The sequence below is a fragment of the Anolis sagrei genome, chromosome 2, assembly GCF_037176765.1.
Source record: "Anolis sagrei isolate rAnoSag1 chromosome 2, rAnoSag1.mat, whole genome shotgun sequence".
NCBI classification, from domain to species: Eukaryota; Metazoa; Chordata; class Lepidosauria; order Squamata; family Dactyloidae; genus Anolis; species Anolis sagrei.
This window is the reverse complement of record NC_090022.1, coordinates 133,628,225-133,648,156: the sequence shown is the minus strand read 5'-3', so window position 1 is coordinate 133,648,156 and position 19,932 is coordinate 133,628,225. Positions and strand designations below refer to the sequence as shown.

Genomic DNA, 19,932 nt, shown 5'->3' with positions numbered 1-19,932 from the left:
TCTCCCACTGTGTAATTTGCACACTACTTTTTTTACATTAGGACCATTAGAAGCCTAAAATGTTTTGAGCCCATTTAAAACCTGCATGCGTTCACATGTCTGGCAAAGCCTACAGGAAACAGCCATATGACTAATCTTATGGGCACAGAAAGGACCAGAATGACCTGGTACAGAGATGCTCTCATTATTATTCCTTCTCATACTTCTTCTACAACAAGGTTTGTAACAAGGTATTTTATTCATTTGCCTGAATCATCTGCATTATTGTTCTGAGGAATCCATTGCGTTTTCCGCACAGTTTATTCTTGATCTCTGCTTGAGGCACACTATAATCTAGATGGCAGGAGTTTATCTGCAATGAACAGATAGCCGAGATATCAATTAATATAGAGAGGATCCCACCTGAAGAACAGCAAGCCAGACTAAATGAACCGGACTCCCTCCCTACTTTACTATGTAAAGCATGTGGCCTAATGTAAAATAAACCACGTGTAGTTCACGTTTGATCAGACCACACACTGCCTTGCCAGAGAAAGAAAACATGCAACGCAGATGGACAATAAAGAAGAAGTAGTTTACTCTTCATAGTTCAGAACAACATATGCATAATGTGATCAGTTGCATCAACTCACATAGTGTCCTTTTATGAGAGATGTAAAATGGTCTTTCTTTGTCCATGTAGATAAACTCCCTCAGCAGCTCAAGATTCGAGTGCACACTCCAAACACTGTCTCACTTTCTGCTTCTCTCTCTTTCTTCAGTGCTGCTTTCTGAGCACATGCATAGCTGAAGCCTGAACAAAAAATGTAACAGTATCCAAAAGTCCCAGGCTCAGCCTGCTCCACAGGCATAGCCCAACCAATCAACTTCATGAATCTTATTTTGCAGTTGACATACAAACACTCACTGGTTTCTTACATGCTCCAACAAAGTGTGCTCGAGATAAGTATGCATAGCGTTCAATTCTCAGAATCTCACAATGCATGAAGTGTGGATGAAGGGGCTTGTATTACTCTTTCTTTCTTTCTTGTTTAGGTAACACTGGGTTAACTGCCTTACCATAGGAAACACAGCTTCATCTGTGAAATCCATAATATGTTTTAAAACCCATTTGTTCTTTGAACACTCCTCTTCATAGGAGAGCAAATGTGTCCTTGTTTGGACCACAGATAAATGCAGCAGTTCTGCCATTAAACTATACAAACTCTTTTTAAAAAAAATCACAGCAGGCCAGTATTGACAGATTTAAAGCACCATCGGCCTCTCTGCTGTAAATAATTAACAAGATTAAACGGGACAGATTGATTGGATTTTACTGGATGTGGGGAACATTTAAGTATTAGAGGCCACTGGCATCTGGAGAAAGAAGTTCATTGCTTACAAGGCAAAGACGCCTCGCAGGTAGGTCATTTTTCATCTAATTAGTAGCTATTTGAATACACTTCGTGAGTTACCCGCTTTCAGAGGACAATGGTGATTTGTGCTGGCATTTTTCTTCTTACTTACTTACATATTTAACTCTCCTAATGGGACAGAGTTCACGTATTGCTAAAGGGGTAGGAGAAACGAAAACCCATTTCACTGTGTTTTTGTCCCATGGTGCCTTGATCTGGTAACATATTAATAATTTGTTTATTTATCATATCAGAAGCAAACCAAGGGTACAGTTGTAGTGGAGCAAAAAACACAAAAAAAAAACTTTTAAAACTTGGCATTATATTAAATGTCCTTTGACCAGTAGTTGGCCACTTGGAGTGCCTTTGGTGTTACTATTGTGCATGTGGCAGGGCTCAGACTGAATTGTACTAGGTGGTCTGTAGTTTGCTCTTCTCCACCCTTGCATATTGTGGACTCCAAACCTTAAGAAATGGGGCCACATATTAACAACAACAACAACAACAACAACAACAACAACAACAACTTTATTTCTATACTGCCCTATCTCCCAAAAGGGAGTCAGGGAGGTGTACAATGAAAGATTGGCAAACATTCAATGCCTGAAAAACATAACATAATAAAACACTTCAAATAATAAACAATCAAATAGACAACATCAGAATATACTTATAAAACAACTCAGTAGCATGTGAGAAATTTAAATATACAAAGTAAAATAATTGGGACACATTTCTCTAATGACTCTAATAATGGTCAGAGCAGGCCCGTAGCCAGGATTTCATTTCGGGGGGGGGGGGGGGGGGGGCTAAAAAAATTTCAGGGGAGGTTCGGGGGGGGGCTGAGTTTCGGGGGGGGGCTGAGTCTGAGTGAAAGAGGGTCTAGCCTAGCAAACCTTTTGTATCATTACCCCAATACCCCCATGCATATGGGATATATACTGAGTATGGTGATCAGATCATGATATGAATAAACATAACAGTTTAAATAATGCACCAGTAAGGCCTTTTCGCGAACCACCATGAGAATTTCGGGGGGGGGGGGGGCTGAAGCCCCCCGAGGCCCCCCCCCCCCGGTTACATGCCTGGTTGATTAAATGTCCTTTGACCAGTATCTGGCCCCTTGGAGTGCCTCTGGTGTTGCCGCAAGAAGGTCCTCCATGGTGCGTGTGGCAGGGCTCAGGGTGCATTGCAGCAGGTGGTCAGTGGTTTGCTCTTCTCCGCACTCGCATGTCGTGGACTCCACTTTGTGGCCCCATTTCTTGAGATTGGCTCTGCATCTTGTGGTGCCAGAGCGCAGTCTGCTCAGCGTCTTCCAAGTCGTCCTGTCCTCTGTGTGCCCAGGAGGGAGTCTCTCATTTGGTATCAGCCATTGGTTGAAGTTCTGGGTTTGAGCCTGCCACTTTTGGACTCTCACTTGCTGAGGTGTTCCAGCAAGTGTCTCTGTAGATCTAAGAAAACTATGTCTTGATTTAAGTCATTGACGTGCTGGCTAATACCCAAACAGGGGATGAGCTGGAGATGTCTCTGCCTTGGTCCTTTCACTATTGGCTGCTACTTCCCAATACTGGCTAACCAGTGTAATTTCTCCAGTGGTGTAGGGCGCAGACACTTCGTGATAATGTGGCATGCAGGCCCATAGCCAGGATTTCGTTTGGGGGGGGGGCTGAATTTTTTTCAGGGGGGGGGGGCTGAGTCTGAGTGAAAGAGGGTCTAGCCTAGCAAACCTTTTGTATCATTACCCCCATGCATATGGGATATATTGAGTATGGTGATCGGATCATGATATGAATAAACATAACAGTTTAAATAATGCACCAGTAAGGCCTTTTCGCGAACCACCATGAGAATTTCGGGGGGGGCTGAAGCCCCCCGAGCCCCCCCCCCCCCGGCTACATGCCTGGGTCAGAGGTAATTAACACTTTTAAAACGAATCATACTGTTAACAATAGATTAACTTAATCATACAGTAAACATAAGATTTCATTGAGACTGCTGCTTCCAAAACGAACAATAATATCCAGAATTGAGAGAGAAGTCACCAATGCAAGAGAGAGTCGCAGGCATACCTGATCAGCGTGGCAAACTATAAACACTGATAATGCAATGCAGGAGCAAACTATAGGGAAACAGTAATTTGGTGGCTCCCACTACAGGACTTCATCAAACGGTTTTCCTCCTCTGTTTCTGCACACTTCAAAGATATCAAAGGCGGACTCCCACATGCAGAAGTAGTACCTATTGATCTACTCATATTTGCATGTTTTCAAACTGCTAGGTTGGCAGAAGCTGTGCCTAATAGTGGGAGCTCACCCCACTCCTTGGATTTGAACCACCAACCTTTTGATCAGCAAGTTCAGCAGCTCAGCAGTTTAACCCGCTGCCTCACCAGGGGGCCCGGAATTTTGTAACTGACATTTTACAACACAAATTTTGTAACTGACATTTAAAACAATGTGGAAAAACAACACCCAGAATGTGAGGCATTTTTAATTTGTTTTTGAAATATTTAATTACAGATCCCTTTCTCCTTAATTTGTAATTAGAAAATGATGTGTGCCATTCAAATGCCAAACTGTTAGGAAGGCATTTCTAATGTGTTACTTCAGTGCTGCAATATTGCTTTGTTAATTATAGACTTAAAAATAATACATTGCCCAAGTGCACCCAAATTAATTCCCAGATACAACATTGTAGGAAACCGCCCCACAAAACAAAATTATAAGAATCCAGGGTAATCTCTCGTATCTGTGGAGAATATATTCCTGGAGTTTACATGGACATGCTAAACAAGCCCTATTAAAATGAAGGATGTCTAGCCCAAGAATACATAGAGAATTGAGCTGGAGAACCTAGAAAATGCCCAGAGATGCCATGTTTTGTCAGAAGTGGATAAATGAAACTGCAGGTACTGGTTTGCAGGTTGGAGGAGGGGAGTGTCATGCTGTTTTAATCACTGTTACTGATTGACCAGAGGAGGGAGGGAGAGAGAGAAACATGTTATGTCTATGTGTTATGTTGCTCTCAAAAGTAAGGCATTGAAGGTAATTACAGTATATGTGTTCCTTTGATGAACACTTAGATGAAGGGCTAGAAGGCAGGATCATCAAGTTTGCAGACGACACCAAATTGGGAGGGATAGCCAATATTCCAGAAGACAGGAGCAGAATTCAAAATGATCTTAACAGATTAGAGATGATTGGCCAAAACTAACAAAATGAAGTTCAACAGTGACAAATGCAAGATACTCCACTTAGGCAGAAAAAATAAAATGCAAAGATACAGAATGGGAGATGCCTGGATTGAGAGCACTACATGTGAAAAAGATCTTGGAGTCCTTGTGGACAACAAGTTAAACATGAGCCAACAGGCCTGTAGTGAGGGGGGTGGTTTTAGGGGTTCAACCCCCCCCCCCCGAAATGTTTCAGATTTTTTTAAAAAACCTGGTTTACTCATGAATTTTAACTGGTTAACCAAATCCCCATGCTAAGTCTATGAGATGCAAAAAATTAAGACTCCTATCTCAAGCAAATATTGACAATTTATTCACACTGTCATTAGTTGCAGCAATAGCTGATGTAGTGAAGCAACCAAGTTGGGTGTGTGTGTGTTGAATGCTCTCATTAAGGAGGCCAGACTTGGTGGAGGTGGTTGACAGGAGTTGAGCTGCAGGCTATTGAAGGTTGCTCTGCCCCCTGCTGTGCTCTGTGAGCCAACAATGTGATGTGGCAGCAAAAAAAGCCAATGGGATTTTGGCCTGCATCAATAGGAGCATAGTGTCTAGATCCAGGGAAGTCATGCTGCCCCTCTATTCCGCCTTGGTCAGACCACACCTGGAATACTGTGCCCAATTCTGGGCACCACAGTTCAAGAGGGATATTGACAAGCTGGAATGTGTCCAGAGGAGAGCGACTAAAATGATCAAGGGTCTGGAGAACAAGCCCTATGAGGAGCGACTTAAAGAGCTGGGCATGTTTAATCTGAAAAAGAGAAGACTGAGAGGAGACATGATGGCCATGTATAAGTATGTGAGAGGAAGTCATAGGGAGGAGGGAGTAAGCTTGTTTTCTGCTGCCCTGGAGTTTAGGACGTGGAACTATGACTTCAAACTGCAAGAAAGGAGATTCCATCTGAACATTACAAAGAACTTCCTGACTGTGAGAGCTGTTCAGCAGTGGAACTCTCTGCCCTGGAGTGTGGTGGAGGCTCCTTCTTTGGAAGCTTTTAAACAGAGGCTGGGTGGCCATCTGTCGGGAGTGCTTTGAATGCAGTTTTCCTGCTTCTTGGCAGGAGGTTGGACTGGATGGCCCATGAGGTCTCTTCCAACTCTATGATTCTATGATTCCTCCATAGTTGTAGTTTTGACTGTTGCAGATGTGATTATTCACAGGCTTGATTGAAAATCTTCTCTGGGGATCCCTAGGGACCTCATTACATTTACCAATTGAAGCATTCTAAGCCACTTGCCAGTCAGTTGAGGGATGGCTGGGCCCACAGCCCATCACACAAGGTCCCTCAATGTCTGGCAGAGACCCCACCCCCAGCTGGCATGAAAGCATCCTTGGGTGCCTCCTCATCAACTCAGGAGGCTCCTATTGGAGCCAGCACACTTCTGCCCTGGTTGGGTGATGCTTGCCCTGTGTGATGGGGAAGGTGTAGCCATGCTTGCAGTGAAACAGCCCCCCCCCCCCTTGAGGGGGGGATGTGATAAGGTCCTAAATCCTCTGAAGTGATCAACTTCCTCCAGTCATTCTGAAGGAGTTAGGGATTTCTACCAAAAAAAAAACATCTATTTAGGAATCTTTAGGTTCTCCAATGCAATTCTGTGTTCAGCGTCCAACTGATATTGACCATAACATCATTCTGAAAGGCCTACAAATACCTAGAGAGGTGTCTTTTTGGCCAAAACAAACATAGCACTTTCTTTATATATAGTCTTTCATTGGGTCTTGTGGAGCTGCGGTAACACAATGGGTTAAACCCTTGTGCTGGCTGAACTGCTGACCTGAAGGTCAGTGGTTCAAATCCACAAGACGGGATGCACTCCTGTCTGTCAGCTCCAGCTTCCCATGTGGGAACATGAGAGAAGCATCCCACAGGATGGTAAAACATCTGAGTGCCCCCTCGGCAACATCCCTACAGACGGCCAATTCTCTCACATCAGAAGTGACTTGGAGTGACAAAAAATGGGTCTTATACTTCTAACTCCAGCAAAGGTGGAGGGCTGACTGGACAGAACTGCACTACTTTCTTGAACTGACAAAATCCTGGCCATTTTGTCTCAGATGACTCGCTGTTTCTTTCCTGCAGCTCAGGGATTGTGTATCCCTCCAAATGTCAAACTCCATTTCCAACATTCCTCACCATTGAATCTGCTGGCTGGGGCTTCAGGGAGTTGCAATTCAATTATATCTATAGAACTGCTGGTTTCTCTCCTCCATGTCGAACTCTGGAGACTGGGGCTGCTCAGAAAAAAGGGAAGCAATGCTTCCAACAGTAGGGCTAGTTGGAAGTCTTGGTTGAGGGTAAATCTGTGGGACTGAGCCCACAGCCTTTTCTCCAACTCACCATGTGCTTATCACATTTGGCAATGTTCAGAATACCCCTTATCAGAAAAAAGGGGAGCTCAAGTGATTCCCCAATCTGCCAATGTGCCTGAGATGTAAAACAGGAGAGAGGGTATGGTTCAGCAGCTATAATGGGTCTATCCGAAAGAACTAACAGTGTTGATAAAAGGAAACACGTTTGCTCGCAGTTGGTAATAGAATTGCTCTTTTTTTTTTTTTTTTTTTTTTTTTGGTTTGCTCAGGGAGCAATGTTTGCTTTTGCTTGAGGCACTGAGGATGCCTAGCTCAGCAATGACACATTTAGGGGAACTAAGCACGCACAACTCTCTCTATCTGTTACACAAGCATTTTGTATTAATAATATTGATGTCTTTATTAAAACAGACCACCCATCTATCTGTACATCACCAGTAACATGACAGTCTGGTGCTCATGCCCACTTTTAGAAGTCTGACTCTGTGCATTGCCTTTCAGAAATGAAATGGGAGAGTCCAGTACTGAGCTGAGGAAGAGGGCAATTCTGGAGAGTGGTGATGTAGTGTATACCTCAAGTCCCTGGGAAACAATGGAAGTCAATGGCAGAGAGAGTGAGAGGCACAGAAACAAATACCTAGTTCACACTCCAGAGATTGGTTCAGTACCACTGCTGTCTGACTGGAAGGTGTCCACTGCCCAGTTCAGATTTCTGGATTGTCTCATTCAGGAATATACCCGAGATGTGAAAATAACTTAGGATCTTGTTACTCCAAGACCATGAAGTCAAGGGGCAATCCTTCAGTAATACAAAAAAAAAAAAAACCCAAATCTTGGTGTCCTGTTCTTTGAAAGAATACAGCAGGCAACAAAGCCAATGATAAATTACATTAGCCATACATGGGATATGATCTTGATATGAAGGAAGGAGGGAGTCCATACTGCAACTTTGTAGTGGGTTACAAAATATGGTGTGTCCATTCTTGTACTGACTTAGGAGCAAACTAAATGGGAAATTTGGGCATTCTTGCTGGGAAGCAGATTAATCAATCTATGTGATTGAATTTAATCAAAACTAAGGTGTTGTTTACTGACATTTATCATTTAATCCTCATAACAAACTTATGAAGAATCACTTGGCAAAGGACCCTTAGGAAACTTCAGTACTAGGCAGTGATTTGAATCCAGATCTCTCTGTTTTCTGTCTACCTGTCTATCTGTCTGTCACACTCACACACCAATCCAATCAACCACACCTCTACAAGGAAAAAATACTTTTGAGAAATTTTCATCATACCTAGGATCATATGATGATTGATGATGGTAATACTATGTAACACAAATTTTGTTACTGGATTATAAATGTCATTTTCTAATTGGTTCTGTCATGAAAACATGGGAAAACTGCATTTTGCTGCAGTTTTTCAATGAATACCTCACAGAGTCTCATCCAATTCAACATAGTTTGTGGCAGCCAAAACTAAAAGTTTCTATGATATAACAATTACTTTCCATGTTAAGTACTGCACAAGTAAACAGGAAATAACACTTTCAAACCAGGAACAGATGACAATGGTTGATGATAAAAGCATAATGGTTCTTTTTGAAGTATAGGACAGACTGGGAGAAATGCTTTATGTTTTTTCCATAGGTTTAAAACACTGGTTCTTAATTTGTGGATTGCAGACCACCAGTGGGCTGCAAAGTCGAAAATCTGGTCCGCGAGCCTTCTTGCTCTTTATTTTATTTTATTTCCACTCCTTTTGCACCACCTGCTACTCCTCTGTTGCTGACCATAGCATATGTCCTGTATCGGAAACTAGAGCTGATGTGGTCTATCCAGTGCAATTTTCTGAATCAGCACCCCAAACTGAATCTAAAGTTGACCAAAAACTGATTTACAACCCTTTTGGTACTAATGTTGGAGAGTCGTCCCTGGTCAAGTAGTCCCTGGTCTAAAGTGGTTCCTGGTCAAAACGGTCCCTGGTAAAAAAAAAAAAAAGGTTGAGACCACTGGTTTAGAAGATTTTGTTTGCACTAGAACTGGTAGTTGTAACCCCCACTCCAGACATCTAAATCCAGAAGTCATGCAGTTGTAGTGTCCTGGGCTTAGATTTAGGGAGGTCCTATATTTGAGAAAAAATCCAGTTTCCTTCTTTCTTAAATAAAAGCATGAAAATAAAGCATGCTGGGGAGAGAGATCTAAAACATGACAAAATTATATTTTGGATCAAACTTTTTAGAAAGGGAGAAAACTAGGAGAAGGCTGGATGTAGGTCAGTCTTGTGTGTGTACTTTCAAGTTGCCCTTGCCTTCCTCTGGGTCCGAGAGAATATGACTTGTCCCATGTCACTAAGTAGGTTTCATGGCTGATTGGGGTTTTGAGCCCTGCTCTCCAAAGTTTTTTAAAAATAATTTGAATATATATGTAGGAGCCCCCAGTGGCACGGTGGGTTAAAGCGCTGAGCTGCTGAGCTTGTTGACCAAAATGTTGCAGGTTCGAATCCGGGGAACGGCTTGAGCTTCCGCTGTCAGCCCTAGCTTCTGCCAACCTAGCAGTTCGAAAACATGCAAATGTGAGTAGATCAATAGTTACCTCTCTAGCGAGAAGGTAACGACACTCCATGCGGTCATGCCAGCCACATGACCTTGGAGTTGTCTGTGGACAACGCCAGCTCTTTGGCTTATAAATGGAGATAAGCACCACACCCCAGAGTTGGACACGACTGGGCTTAATATCAGGGGAAAACCTTTAGCTTATGTAGGATATCCCAATTCACAATCACATCACTGAAAATTCAGAAGAAATAAGCAGACAATTTTCCATCGATCATATTGGTATATCCTATTCTCTTGACCTTTCCATTTCCATACATATTTACTACTTATATCTACTACTCCATCCACTCCACACATCAACTTGGTATTGCAGTGCTTCTAGAAAAGGTGCAGAGAGAGAGAGAGAGAGAGAGAGAGAGAGAGAGTATTCAGTGCTTTGGTCTCTAAAGTCATAGGAGTTTATTCCATGAGCTCACTATTCTGCTACTGTCATGTTGTCATTGATAATGGATACATATTGTTGAGTACCCTTGATTTCACACCTCTCTTCATTGACACAATTGTGCTGATTTGTCACACAATCATACACCTCACCTTCCTGCACTACTGCTGTACATGAGTTATTAGCAGTTTTTGTCTGTTAATGGCTAGGGAGAGGGGAATTGCTGGGAGGAGGCAGACCGTTAGTGGGATGCATTGCCATCATGCCATAGGGAGCGTCACCAAAGGGTGACATTCCAGCCCCAGTGCCCATTTGTGTGCCTCCTGGGATCAAGTAGTCCAATGCTCAGACCCCTACATTACACTGGCTTTTGTGTCAGTCTACATTTTAGACGGCTTTATACATGGACCTCACCAGATGGTCAACACCGAAATCAGATTGACTACATCCTTTGCAGCCAAAGGTGGCGGACATCCATCCAGTCGGTGAAAACAAGACCTGGGGCTGACTGTAGCTCAGATCACGAACTTCTTATTGCTCAATTTAGAATAAAACTGAAGAGATCAGGGAAAATACACAGACCAGTTAGATATGATCTCACTAACATTCCTAGCGAATATACAGTGGAAGTGAAGAACAGATTTGAAGGACTAGATTTAGTAAACAGAATCCCAGAAGAACTATGGACAGAAGTCCGCGACATTGTTCAGGAGGCGGCAACAAAGTACGTCCCAAAGAAAAAGAAAAACAAGAAGGCAAAATGGTTGTCTGCTGAGACACTGGAAGTAGCCCAAGAAAGGAGGAAAGCAAAAGGAAACAGTGAAAAGGGGAGATATGCCCAGTTAAATGCGCAATTCCAGAGGTTAGCCAGAAGAGATAAGGAACTATTTTTAAATAAGCAATGCATGGAAGTGGAAGAAGACAACAGAATAGGAAGGACAAGAGACCTCTTCCAGAAAATTAGAAACATTGGAGGTAAATTTCAGGCAAAAATTGGTATGATAAGAAACAAAGATGGCAGGGACCTAACAGAAGCTGAAGAGATCAAGAGAAGGTGGCGAGACTATACAGAAAATCTGTATAGGAAGGATAATAATATTGAGGATAGTTTTGACGGTGTGGTGAATGAATTAGAACCAGACATCCTGAGGAGTGAGGTTGAATGGGCCTTAAGAAGCATTGCTAACAACAAGGCAGCAGGAGACGACGGGATCCCAGCTGAACTGTTTAAAATCTTAAAAGATGATGCTGTCAAGGTGATGCATGCCATTTGCCAGCAAATATGGAAAACACAAGAATGGCCATCAGACTGGAAAAAATCAACTTATATCCCCATACCAAAAAAGGGAAATGCGAAAGACTGCTCCAACTTCCGTACAGTGGCCCTTATTTCTCATGCCAGTAAGGTAATGCTCAAGATCCTGCAAGGAAGACTCCAGCAATACATGGAGCGAGAGTTGCCAGATGTTCAAGCTGGGTTTAGAAAAGGTAGAGGAACGAGAGACCAAATTGCCAATATCCGCTGGATAATAGAGAAAGGCAGGGAGTTTCAGAAAAACATCTACTTCTGCTTCATTGACTATTCTAAAGCCTTTGACTGTGTGGATCATAATAAATTGTGGCAAGTTCTTGGTGGGATGGGCATCCCAAGCCACCTTGTCTCTCTCCTGAGGAATCTGTACAAGGACCAAGTAGCAACAGTCAGAACTGACCACGGAACAACAGACTGGTTCAAGATTGGGAAAGGCGTACGGCAAGGCTGCATCCTCTCACCCAACCTTTTTAACTTGTATGCAGAACACATCATGCGATGTGCGGGGCTTGATGAATGCAGGGCTGGGGTGAAAATTGCTGGAAGAAACATTAACAACCTCAGATATGCAGATGACACCACCCTGATGGCTGAAAGCGAGGAGGAGCTGAGGAGCCTTCTAATCAAGGTGAAAGAAGAAAGCGCAAAAGCCGGGTTGCAGCTAAACGTCAAAAAAACCAAGATTATGGCAACAAGAATGATTGACAACTGGAAAATAGAAGGAGAAACCGTGGAGGCCGTGACAGACTTTGTATTTCTAGGGGCAAAGATTACTGCAGATGCAGACTGTAGCCAGGAAATCAGAAGACGCTTACTTCTTGGGAGGAGAGCAATGTCCAGTCTCGATAAAATAGTGAAGAGTAGAGACATCAGACTGACAACAAAGATCCGCCTAGTCAAAGCCATGGTATTCCCTGTAGTCACCTACGGATGTGAGAGCTGGACCTTAGGGAAGGCTGAGCGAAGGAAGATCGATGCTTTTGAGCTGTGGTGTTGGAGGAAAGTGCTGAGAGTGCCTTGGACTGCAAGAAGATCCAACCAGTCCATCCTCCAGGAAATAAAGCCCAGCTGCTCACTGGAGGGAAAGATACTAGAGACAAAGTTGAAGTACTTTGGCCACATCATGAGGAGACAGGAAAGCCTAGAGAAGACAATTATGCTGGGGAAAGTGGAAGGCAAAAGGAAGAGGGGCCGACCAAGGGCAAGATGGATGGATGGCATCCTTGAAGTGACTGGACTGACCTTGAGGGAGCTGGGGGTGGTAACGGCCGACAGGGAGCTCTGGCGTGGGCTGGTCCATGAGGTCACGAAGAGTCGGAGACGACTGAACGAATGAACAACAACAACATTTTAGATACCTTAAAAGAATGAAGAGCAGTAAATAGAGAGTGAGGTTTAAATGCAGATGGTGGAAGAGATATACTACTTCAGCTAATCTTAGTTAATTCCATCAATGCCTTTAAATTAGAATTTAGATCTATTTTGCTGCTGACATCAAAGAGAAAGCTGGGGAGAGAAGCAGCATTCCTATTTCATGATTGTAGAACAACATATAGATTTATTTTCCAGAACTCTTTTTCTTCATTATTTAATAGTTTACCCTAGGCATTTGCAAGAAAGTAAAGCTACTGTTTTTTATTCTTCCAAGTTTTGATTCACTCCCCCCCCCCCTTTTTTCCCCTCTCATCTCAGAGAGATTGGGTATACATCTGTCTTTAAACTTTGTCAGGATCTATGACTTTAGACCAACCTCTGTTTACATGTGATTGCAGTATTCAACTTTTGTTTAAAATATCAATCCACTAGGCATTAATTGGGACCAAATGGACACTGTGTAAACCTGCAGATAAGCTGTGAAATGAATTGGTTGCATGCATTGTGTCTAATAAGTTTAAATGATAAGGATATATTCCATGGAGTGGTTAGTCCCTATGAGAAATCTACTCATAAAAATGCATCTAGTTTTTTAGAGGTGAATGAGAGCATCTATCATTAGAAATCCTTCCTCGTGGTCATCAGTGGCATATATAGCATGTCCCCACCTCATAATGTATACAGCCTTTGACAGTTAATAGCGGCAATGGTGATTAATTGAAGACTGTTAATGCATTTATATTAGGGAATGAATGTTATAATAATGATTTATTATTATGCAAATTCCATCTTAAATTACAGTTGTGTGTAAGGTGTTCAGATTGTTGTCCCGGCAAGGTATGCATAACTTGCAGGGACAACAATCTGAACACCTTACACACAACTGTAATTTAAGATGGAATTTGCATAATAATAAATTGAAACAGAGTTGCAAACCTCATTTATATAGTTTTAAAGACAAATTCCAGAAAACCAGGTTACATAATTTGAACGCCTGTTTATTAGAAAAATCATTGTTTGATTTTGGATTTTATGAAAGGTCCCATCGGAAAATATAAGGATATGGATAAACTACCAATCCCATCATTCCAGGTCAATCCCCCCCCCCCCCCCCCAAAGCCATCACCAATACTTAAAGTTGGTCATGATGGGTATGTGTGCCACCTTTGGTCCAGATCCATCACTGGTGGAGTACGCAGTGGTCTCTGGATGAGGTGCCAATCTGATTTCCTTAGGTAGAGAGTTCCAGAGCTGAGGGGCCACCACTGAGAAGGCCCTCTCCCTCGTTCCCACCAGCCGCATTTGGGACCGTGGCGGAAGTGAGAGCAGAGCCTCACTCACAGAAATAGAGAGAGAAAGAGGGAGGGAAGGTTGGCACAGCAACACGTTGTGGGTACAGCTAGTTCTGGATAAAAAGACTACCCCATTAAACAACTAATCCCAGGAAGACATAGGATGCTGCCATAGAGTTCTATCATGATGCTGTATGGAAGATACCCTAGAATTGTGTGTGAACATAAACTGTCTTTCTGTATTTTTTCTATAACTTGCCAGCTTTGTTTATTGGCCTTATCCCTATGCCTTTATTTGATGCATATCTAACAGGTGAATGTTTCCTTGCTATGGTGATGCTGTTTCCATGTATCGTATGATAGATTTAGGATAGAAACTGGTTCTCTTGAAGGCTAATATTCGAGAGCAAGTTTGCCAATTGGGCTCTTGTTGTGTAATCATAGTCTGTAAAGTTTTAGCATTCCAGATCTTCAATATCACACATTTTAAAATCTGTTTTAGAGACAGGTCCAGATGTAATAGATGAGATAGAGCGATAAAGGATGAAAACATATTGAGTTGCACTTGGCAGATCTCAATTTTTTATTTGCAGCTTCTGCGCTTAAAATCTATCCATTCTCCATTTTAATCTTTAATTAAAAGCCTAATCCTTATATTGGTTATTTTAGAAAAAGTGCCCCACAATAAACAGTAATAACCAACTGAGGCACAACTTTAAACATATTTTATTTAGGGTTTTTTTTTAAGTGCTGTTTTGACCCTCTTGCATCTACCTCCCCCTTCAAAACAAAATAGAGAGGATTTCCAGCAGGGACTGAAGGATATGTATATGTAACATTGTCCATGTATACATTGTTGTTGTGAGCCTTCAAGCCATTCCACACTAAGGTGAACCTATCTTGAGTTTTTCTTGGGGAAATTTGTTTAAAAGGGATTTATCTAAGCCTCACTCTGAGGCCAAGAGAAGGTAACTTGCCAAAGCTCACTCAATGGGTCTCCATGTGGAAGTTCAAATATTAGACTCCATAATCATAGTCTAATGTGAAACCATACTGCCTATTTATACGTGCTATTTTGTAACAAGAAGCATATTGTCATATATTGGTAGGGGGTATTGCACTATAGTTCTCTAGGTCAGGGTTCAAATACCTGCTCAGTCATGAAAACACAGTGGGTGATCTTGGGCAAGGCTTTTTTTTTTGTATCAGGAGTAACTTGAAAATCTGCAAGTCGTTTCTCATGTAAGAGAATTGGACATATGTAAGGACGTTGCCCAGAGGATGCCCAGATTTTTTGTTTACCATCCTTGAGGGAGGCTTCTCTCGTGTTCCCACATGAGGAGCTGGAGCTGACAGAGGGAGCTAATCCACGCTCTCCCCAGATTTGAACCTCCAACTTGTCAGTTTTCATTCCTGCCAGCACAAGGGTTTAACCCATTGAACCATTGGGGGCTCCACCTTGGGCAAGTCATGCTCTCTTAGTCTAAGGGAAAGGCAAAGGAAACATCTCTGAACACCAGAAGATTAAGAGGAGGTGCATCTGCACTGTAGAATAAATGCAGTTTGACTCCACTTTAACTGTTCTGGCTCAATGCTATGGAATCCTAGCATTGTAACCATGGTGTCAAACTGCATTGATTCTACACTATAGATCCATCCTTGATTTAAACAATAGTGTTTACAACTACCTCATTATTAAAGTTTTTATTTAAAAATATATATTTGTTGTACAATGCTTTGAAAGCATTACTTGAAAATGTGACTATAATTTAACAGTACTTAATAATCAGAATGGTTCACCTAGCTTTTGAATTCTGCCCTGTTAGTGACTTTGATGCAGTGGCTGCTTTTGTCGTTTTTTATATTCCTGAGGGCTAGAATCCATTCCAAATAAGGCCCATGATTCAGACACATTGAGTCAATGTAAACCTTTCTCTTGTTTTAACTGGAGAAAATGTCATAGCCTGGCCTTGGATTTCCACAGAGATGCTGTTTGTATCTAGGGCTCTGTTTAAAGGGCTGTGCCAGTCGCCTCTGTAAATCCAGCGAGGCACACATATTCCTTTCACCAGGACATTCATGGCAACACCATCTGCTCACCGGTGGAGCTGATACGATGAGCTCTTTTTAAAATATATATATAACACGCAGACAAACTTTATTTGGATATTCATTTCTCCTCTGTTTCTTGGGGAAAGGTCATTTTCCTGCCTTATGGGCTATTTATTGCAATGGTGATTATTCCTCTGAGTACCTGAAATCCTGAAACCTTGCAGACAGACAGTTGAAAAGGCAACCTTACTTTTCTTCTCCTGGTGATAATTACCGTCCAGTCACTTTCATATTTGTTCCAACCTGTCCTTAATTTCCAGCTTTCTATTGTATCTGCGATAAGTGATGGGGGAAAGGGTGGAGGAGGAGATGAAAAGCTGGCATTGAAATTGCTCCTTACATTCTTCAGGAGTCTAGCAGAAAGGTTATCTCTCCATCCCAAGCCTTTCCTCTTTGGTTTGCCTGTCTAAAGCAACTGTTACTTGGTAACTAACTCTTGCTGACAGATCAGATGCAGAATGCAATAAGTCTCGACACAGTTACCTGATACTGGGAGATCACTGCCTCTGGCTGCTGCTTCCATGGTCTTCATTAAGGGCTGTTCTGTCTAAAGATGTGTCTGCTACTTATTTATTCATCTTTATTTATTTATTTCGTACATTTCTATCCCGCATTTCTCCCCACAAGGGGACTCAGAGTGGCCTCACATAGGCATCAACGATGCTTACAACATGTTGTTGTTGTTCATTCGTTCAGTCGTCTCCGACTCTTCGTGACTTCATGGACCAGCCCACACCAGAGCTCCCTGTCGGCCGTCACCACCCCCAGCTCCTTCAAGGTCAGTCCAATCACTTCAAGGATGCCATCCATCCAACTTGCCCTTGGTCGGCCCCTCTTCCTTTTACCTTCCTCTTTCCCCAGCATAATTGTCTTCTCCAGGCTTTGCTGTCTCCTCATGATGTGGCCAAAGTACTTCAACTTTGTCTCTAGTATCCTTCCCTCCAATGAGCAGCCGGGCTTTATTTCCTGGAGGATGGACTGGTTGGATCTTCTCACAGTCCAAGGCACTCTCAGAACTTTCCTCCAACACCACAGCTCAAAAGCATCAATCTTCCTTCGCTCAGCCTTCCCTAAGGTCCAGCTCTCACATCCGTAGGTGACTACGGGGAATACCATGGCTTTGACTATGTGGATCTTTGTTACAACATGTACATCAAAGAATACAATAAAACAGTAAAACAGTAAAATCATCTTAAAACATCAAACACATCAGCCAATACTTTCATTTACCAGATAATATTAAAACACCAGTAAAACAAAAAATCAAACCAAAAAGGTGCGACTATTATGTAATGAAATACAATCTGTAGTTTTACAAGGCTTTTAGACTTCCTTGTCAAAGAAGACTGGTGCCTCATCAAACAGCAATTCCCCTAATTCTATATAACGGAACCATGGCAGTTAAAGTGGTATCAAACTGCATTATTTCCACAGTGTAGATGCACCTCTAATATCCAGGAGCCAAGGAGCCAAGCTTATAGTACTATATCAATTGTAAATGTCTGCAGGGAAACCTTGGCTCGCTGCCCTTCCATTAGACAGAGCTGGGCAATCATCTCAGGCAGACTCATTTGGAGAGCCTTGAAAGAGCAGCGAAATGTTATTTATTTTATTGTTGTATATTTACAGGCAAGGAAAGTGAGAAGCACTTGCAGGATTTTCTGCTTCGTTTGCCAAAAAAGCTTCATTGGTGTTACATTCTTATTTAACTTTATTTAGGTGAAGCCAGGGGATGGGGAAATGGGTCCTGTTTGAGACTCTTCTTCAGGCAACAAAATGTCTTGTGATACCCTTGCTTCCCTGCAGTTAATATCCATAGTATTATTATTTTCTTTTAAATATATATTTAATTTAATGTTATAATACATCTTCAATACACATATACAAACATGTACATATACATAAACCCATCACCCACGTTGCAGTTACCCCTCGTCCCACTCCCAGTGCACCCACCACCTATTCATGACATATTCATGGATTGGTGGAAGGTTGTGGGGTTGGATAGGGCTATTAGATAGGGGGTGATAACTATGGTGTATGAGTTTGATTTTTAAAGCCACCTCCTCAGTTAAGAGCATGTCTCTGAAATGTTACAGTGGCAAGGACTGAAACAGTCAGGATATTATGTGTGTGAGGGAATTATCAGTCACAGCCCTTGTGGGCTGAAGAATCATGTGGAAATTGCCCACATGTATTTTTTTAAAAATAAACATGCAGAAGAGGTTTGAATGAATGGTTCAGAAACATTATGTTCTAAATGTATAGTACATGCTCTGCCTGCAAGTTTAAGGCTTTCTCCATCCAAAAAATGTAGGAATTGATGTATATTACTCGTGGTTTGAATGCGGGGAGCAGGGTGAACTTCCGCTGTCAGCCCCAGCTTCTGCCAACCTAGCAGTTCAAAAACATTCAAATGTGAATAGATCAATGGGTACACCTTCTGTGGGAAGGTTAGGGTGCTCCATGCAGTCTTGCCAGCCCCATGATCTAGGAGATATCTATGGAGAATGCTGGCTCTTTGGCTTAGAAATGGAGATGAGCACCACCCCCAGAGTTGGACACAACTAGACTTAATGCCAAGGGAAACCTTTACCTTTCTTTACATTACTCAATTTTGGTACTATTTCAAAAGGTCAGCTGAGAGGGTGCACAGCTCCTCTTCCCAAGTATTTGTAGACAGAAAAATCCATAACACATGCCTAGGTCTGAAACCCATATGTACTACAAGAGCTTTGTGGATTAGTTGATGTACTGTGCATTTACATCTCACAATGTTGAAGCTTTCTCAGTTAACACAGATTTCAGTGTGTACATATTTTCAGAACTTCGTTACTTTTTAGACTACAACATTCAGAATTACCTAACCAGCATATTTAACGGCTATGCTGGCTGGGGCATTCTGGTACATCATCCAAAAAGTAATTTTTCAAGGCTTGGCTTTCTCCCTTCAGCACTAGATAGCAAGAATATCCCAAAATGAGCACTCTAATAGCCAAACCAACTTGGCAGGCATCATTCCCACTGTATAGTGCTATAGAGGGTGCTTGGTACGAGCTTCCCTCACTTATCGCGGGGGTTCCGTTCCAGGATCACCTGCGATAAGTGAAAATCCACAAAGTAGGGATGCCATAATTTTTTTTTAATATTTATACATTATTTTTATATTATTTTCTTACCTGTGCTTCCTTACCCACCTCCCGGCCCATCCTAAGGGCACCTGCCTGCCTCCCTGGCCTCCACAGAGCCTCCGGAGCCACACAGGCAGCAGCAGGCCAGGGAGGCAGGCCTTCCCTGCCGTGCCTCAGGCCATTGCACTTCCAGGGTCCCTGGCCTCCCTGGCCTCCACTGGATGTAAATATTTAATATTTAATGTTTTTATTAATATTTTCAAAAACCCGTGAAACAGCGAGTCCACTAAAAGCAAACTGCAAAGTAGCAAGGGAGCACTGTATATGCTGGGGTTTGGTTTCAGTGTCATCATCCCCCTTCTCTGGTTTACCAAAATCCATGAATACTAAAGTCCCATGATACACCTTGATATAAAATAGTGTTCCTTATATTTAATGGTAAAAGCAAGGTGTGTTCTGAATTTCCCCCTTAAAAACACATAAGAATACCTGTATCTGAAATCCATATGTGCTCATGTCCTATGATATACAGTGTCCATTATATATTACAGCAAAAGTAAGGGTTTTTTGGGGGGGGGGGTTAGGGGGAATATTTTCAAAACATGGATGGTGGAATCCATAGATACAGGAAACAGACTGCAATAGACCCTGATACTTTAAAAGTCGAACATTAACTGGAGCGTTGAATGTTTCATGAAATTCACACTGTCAAGTCATTCCCTTACATGCCCCATCTTTTTTCCTAGCTCATCATAAAAATAGAGATGGGCTAGTAT

General features: G+C 42.2%; 1 protein-coding gene across 1 annotated transcript in view; it reads left to right on the top strand.

The window, feature by feature from the left end:
• The first annotated feature begins 1,315 nt into the window (after positions 1–1,315).
• The window catches only part of SSTR2 (somatostatin receptor 2), a 33,329-nt gene continuing 14,712 nt past the window's right edge, over positions 1,316–19,932 (top strand). Inside the window, exon 1 of the mRNA XM_060764228.2 lies at positions 1,316–1,401. The gene's annotated coding sequence lies outside the window, so the exon portion shown is untranslated. The remainder of the gene's footprint in view (positions 1,402–19,932) is intronic.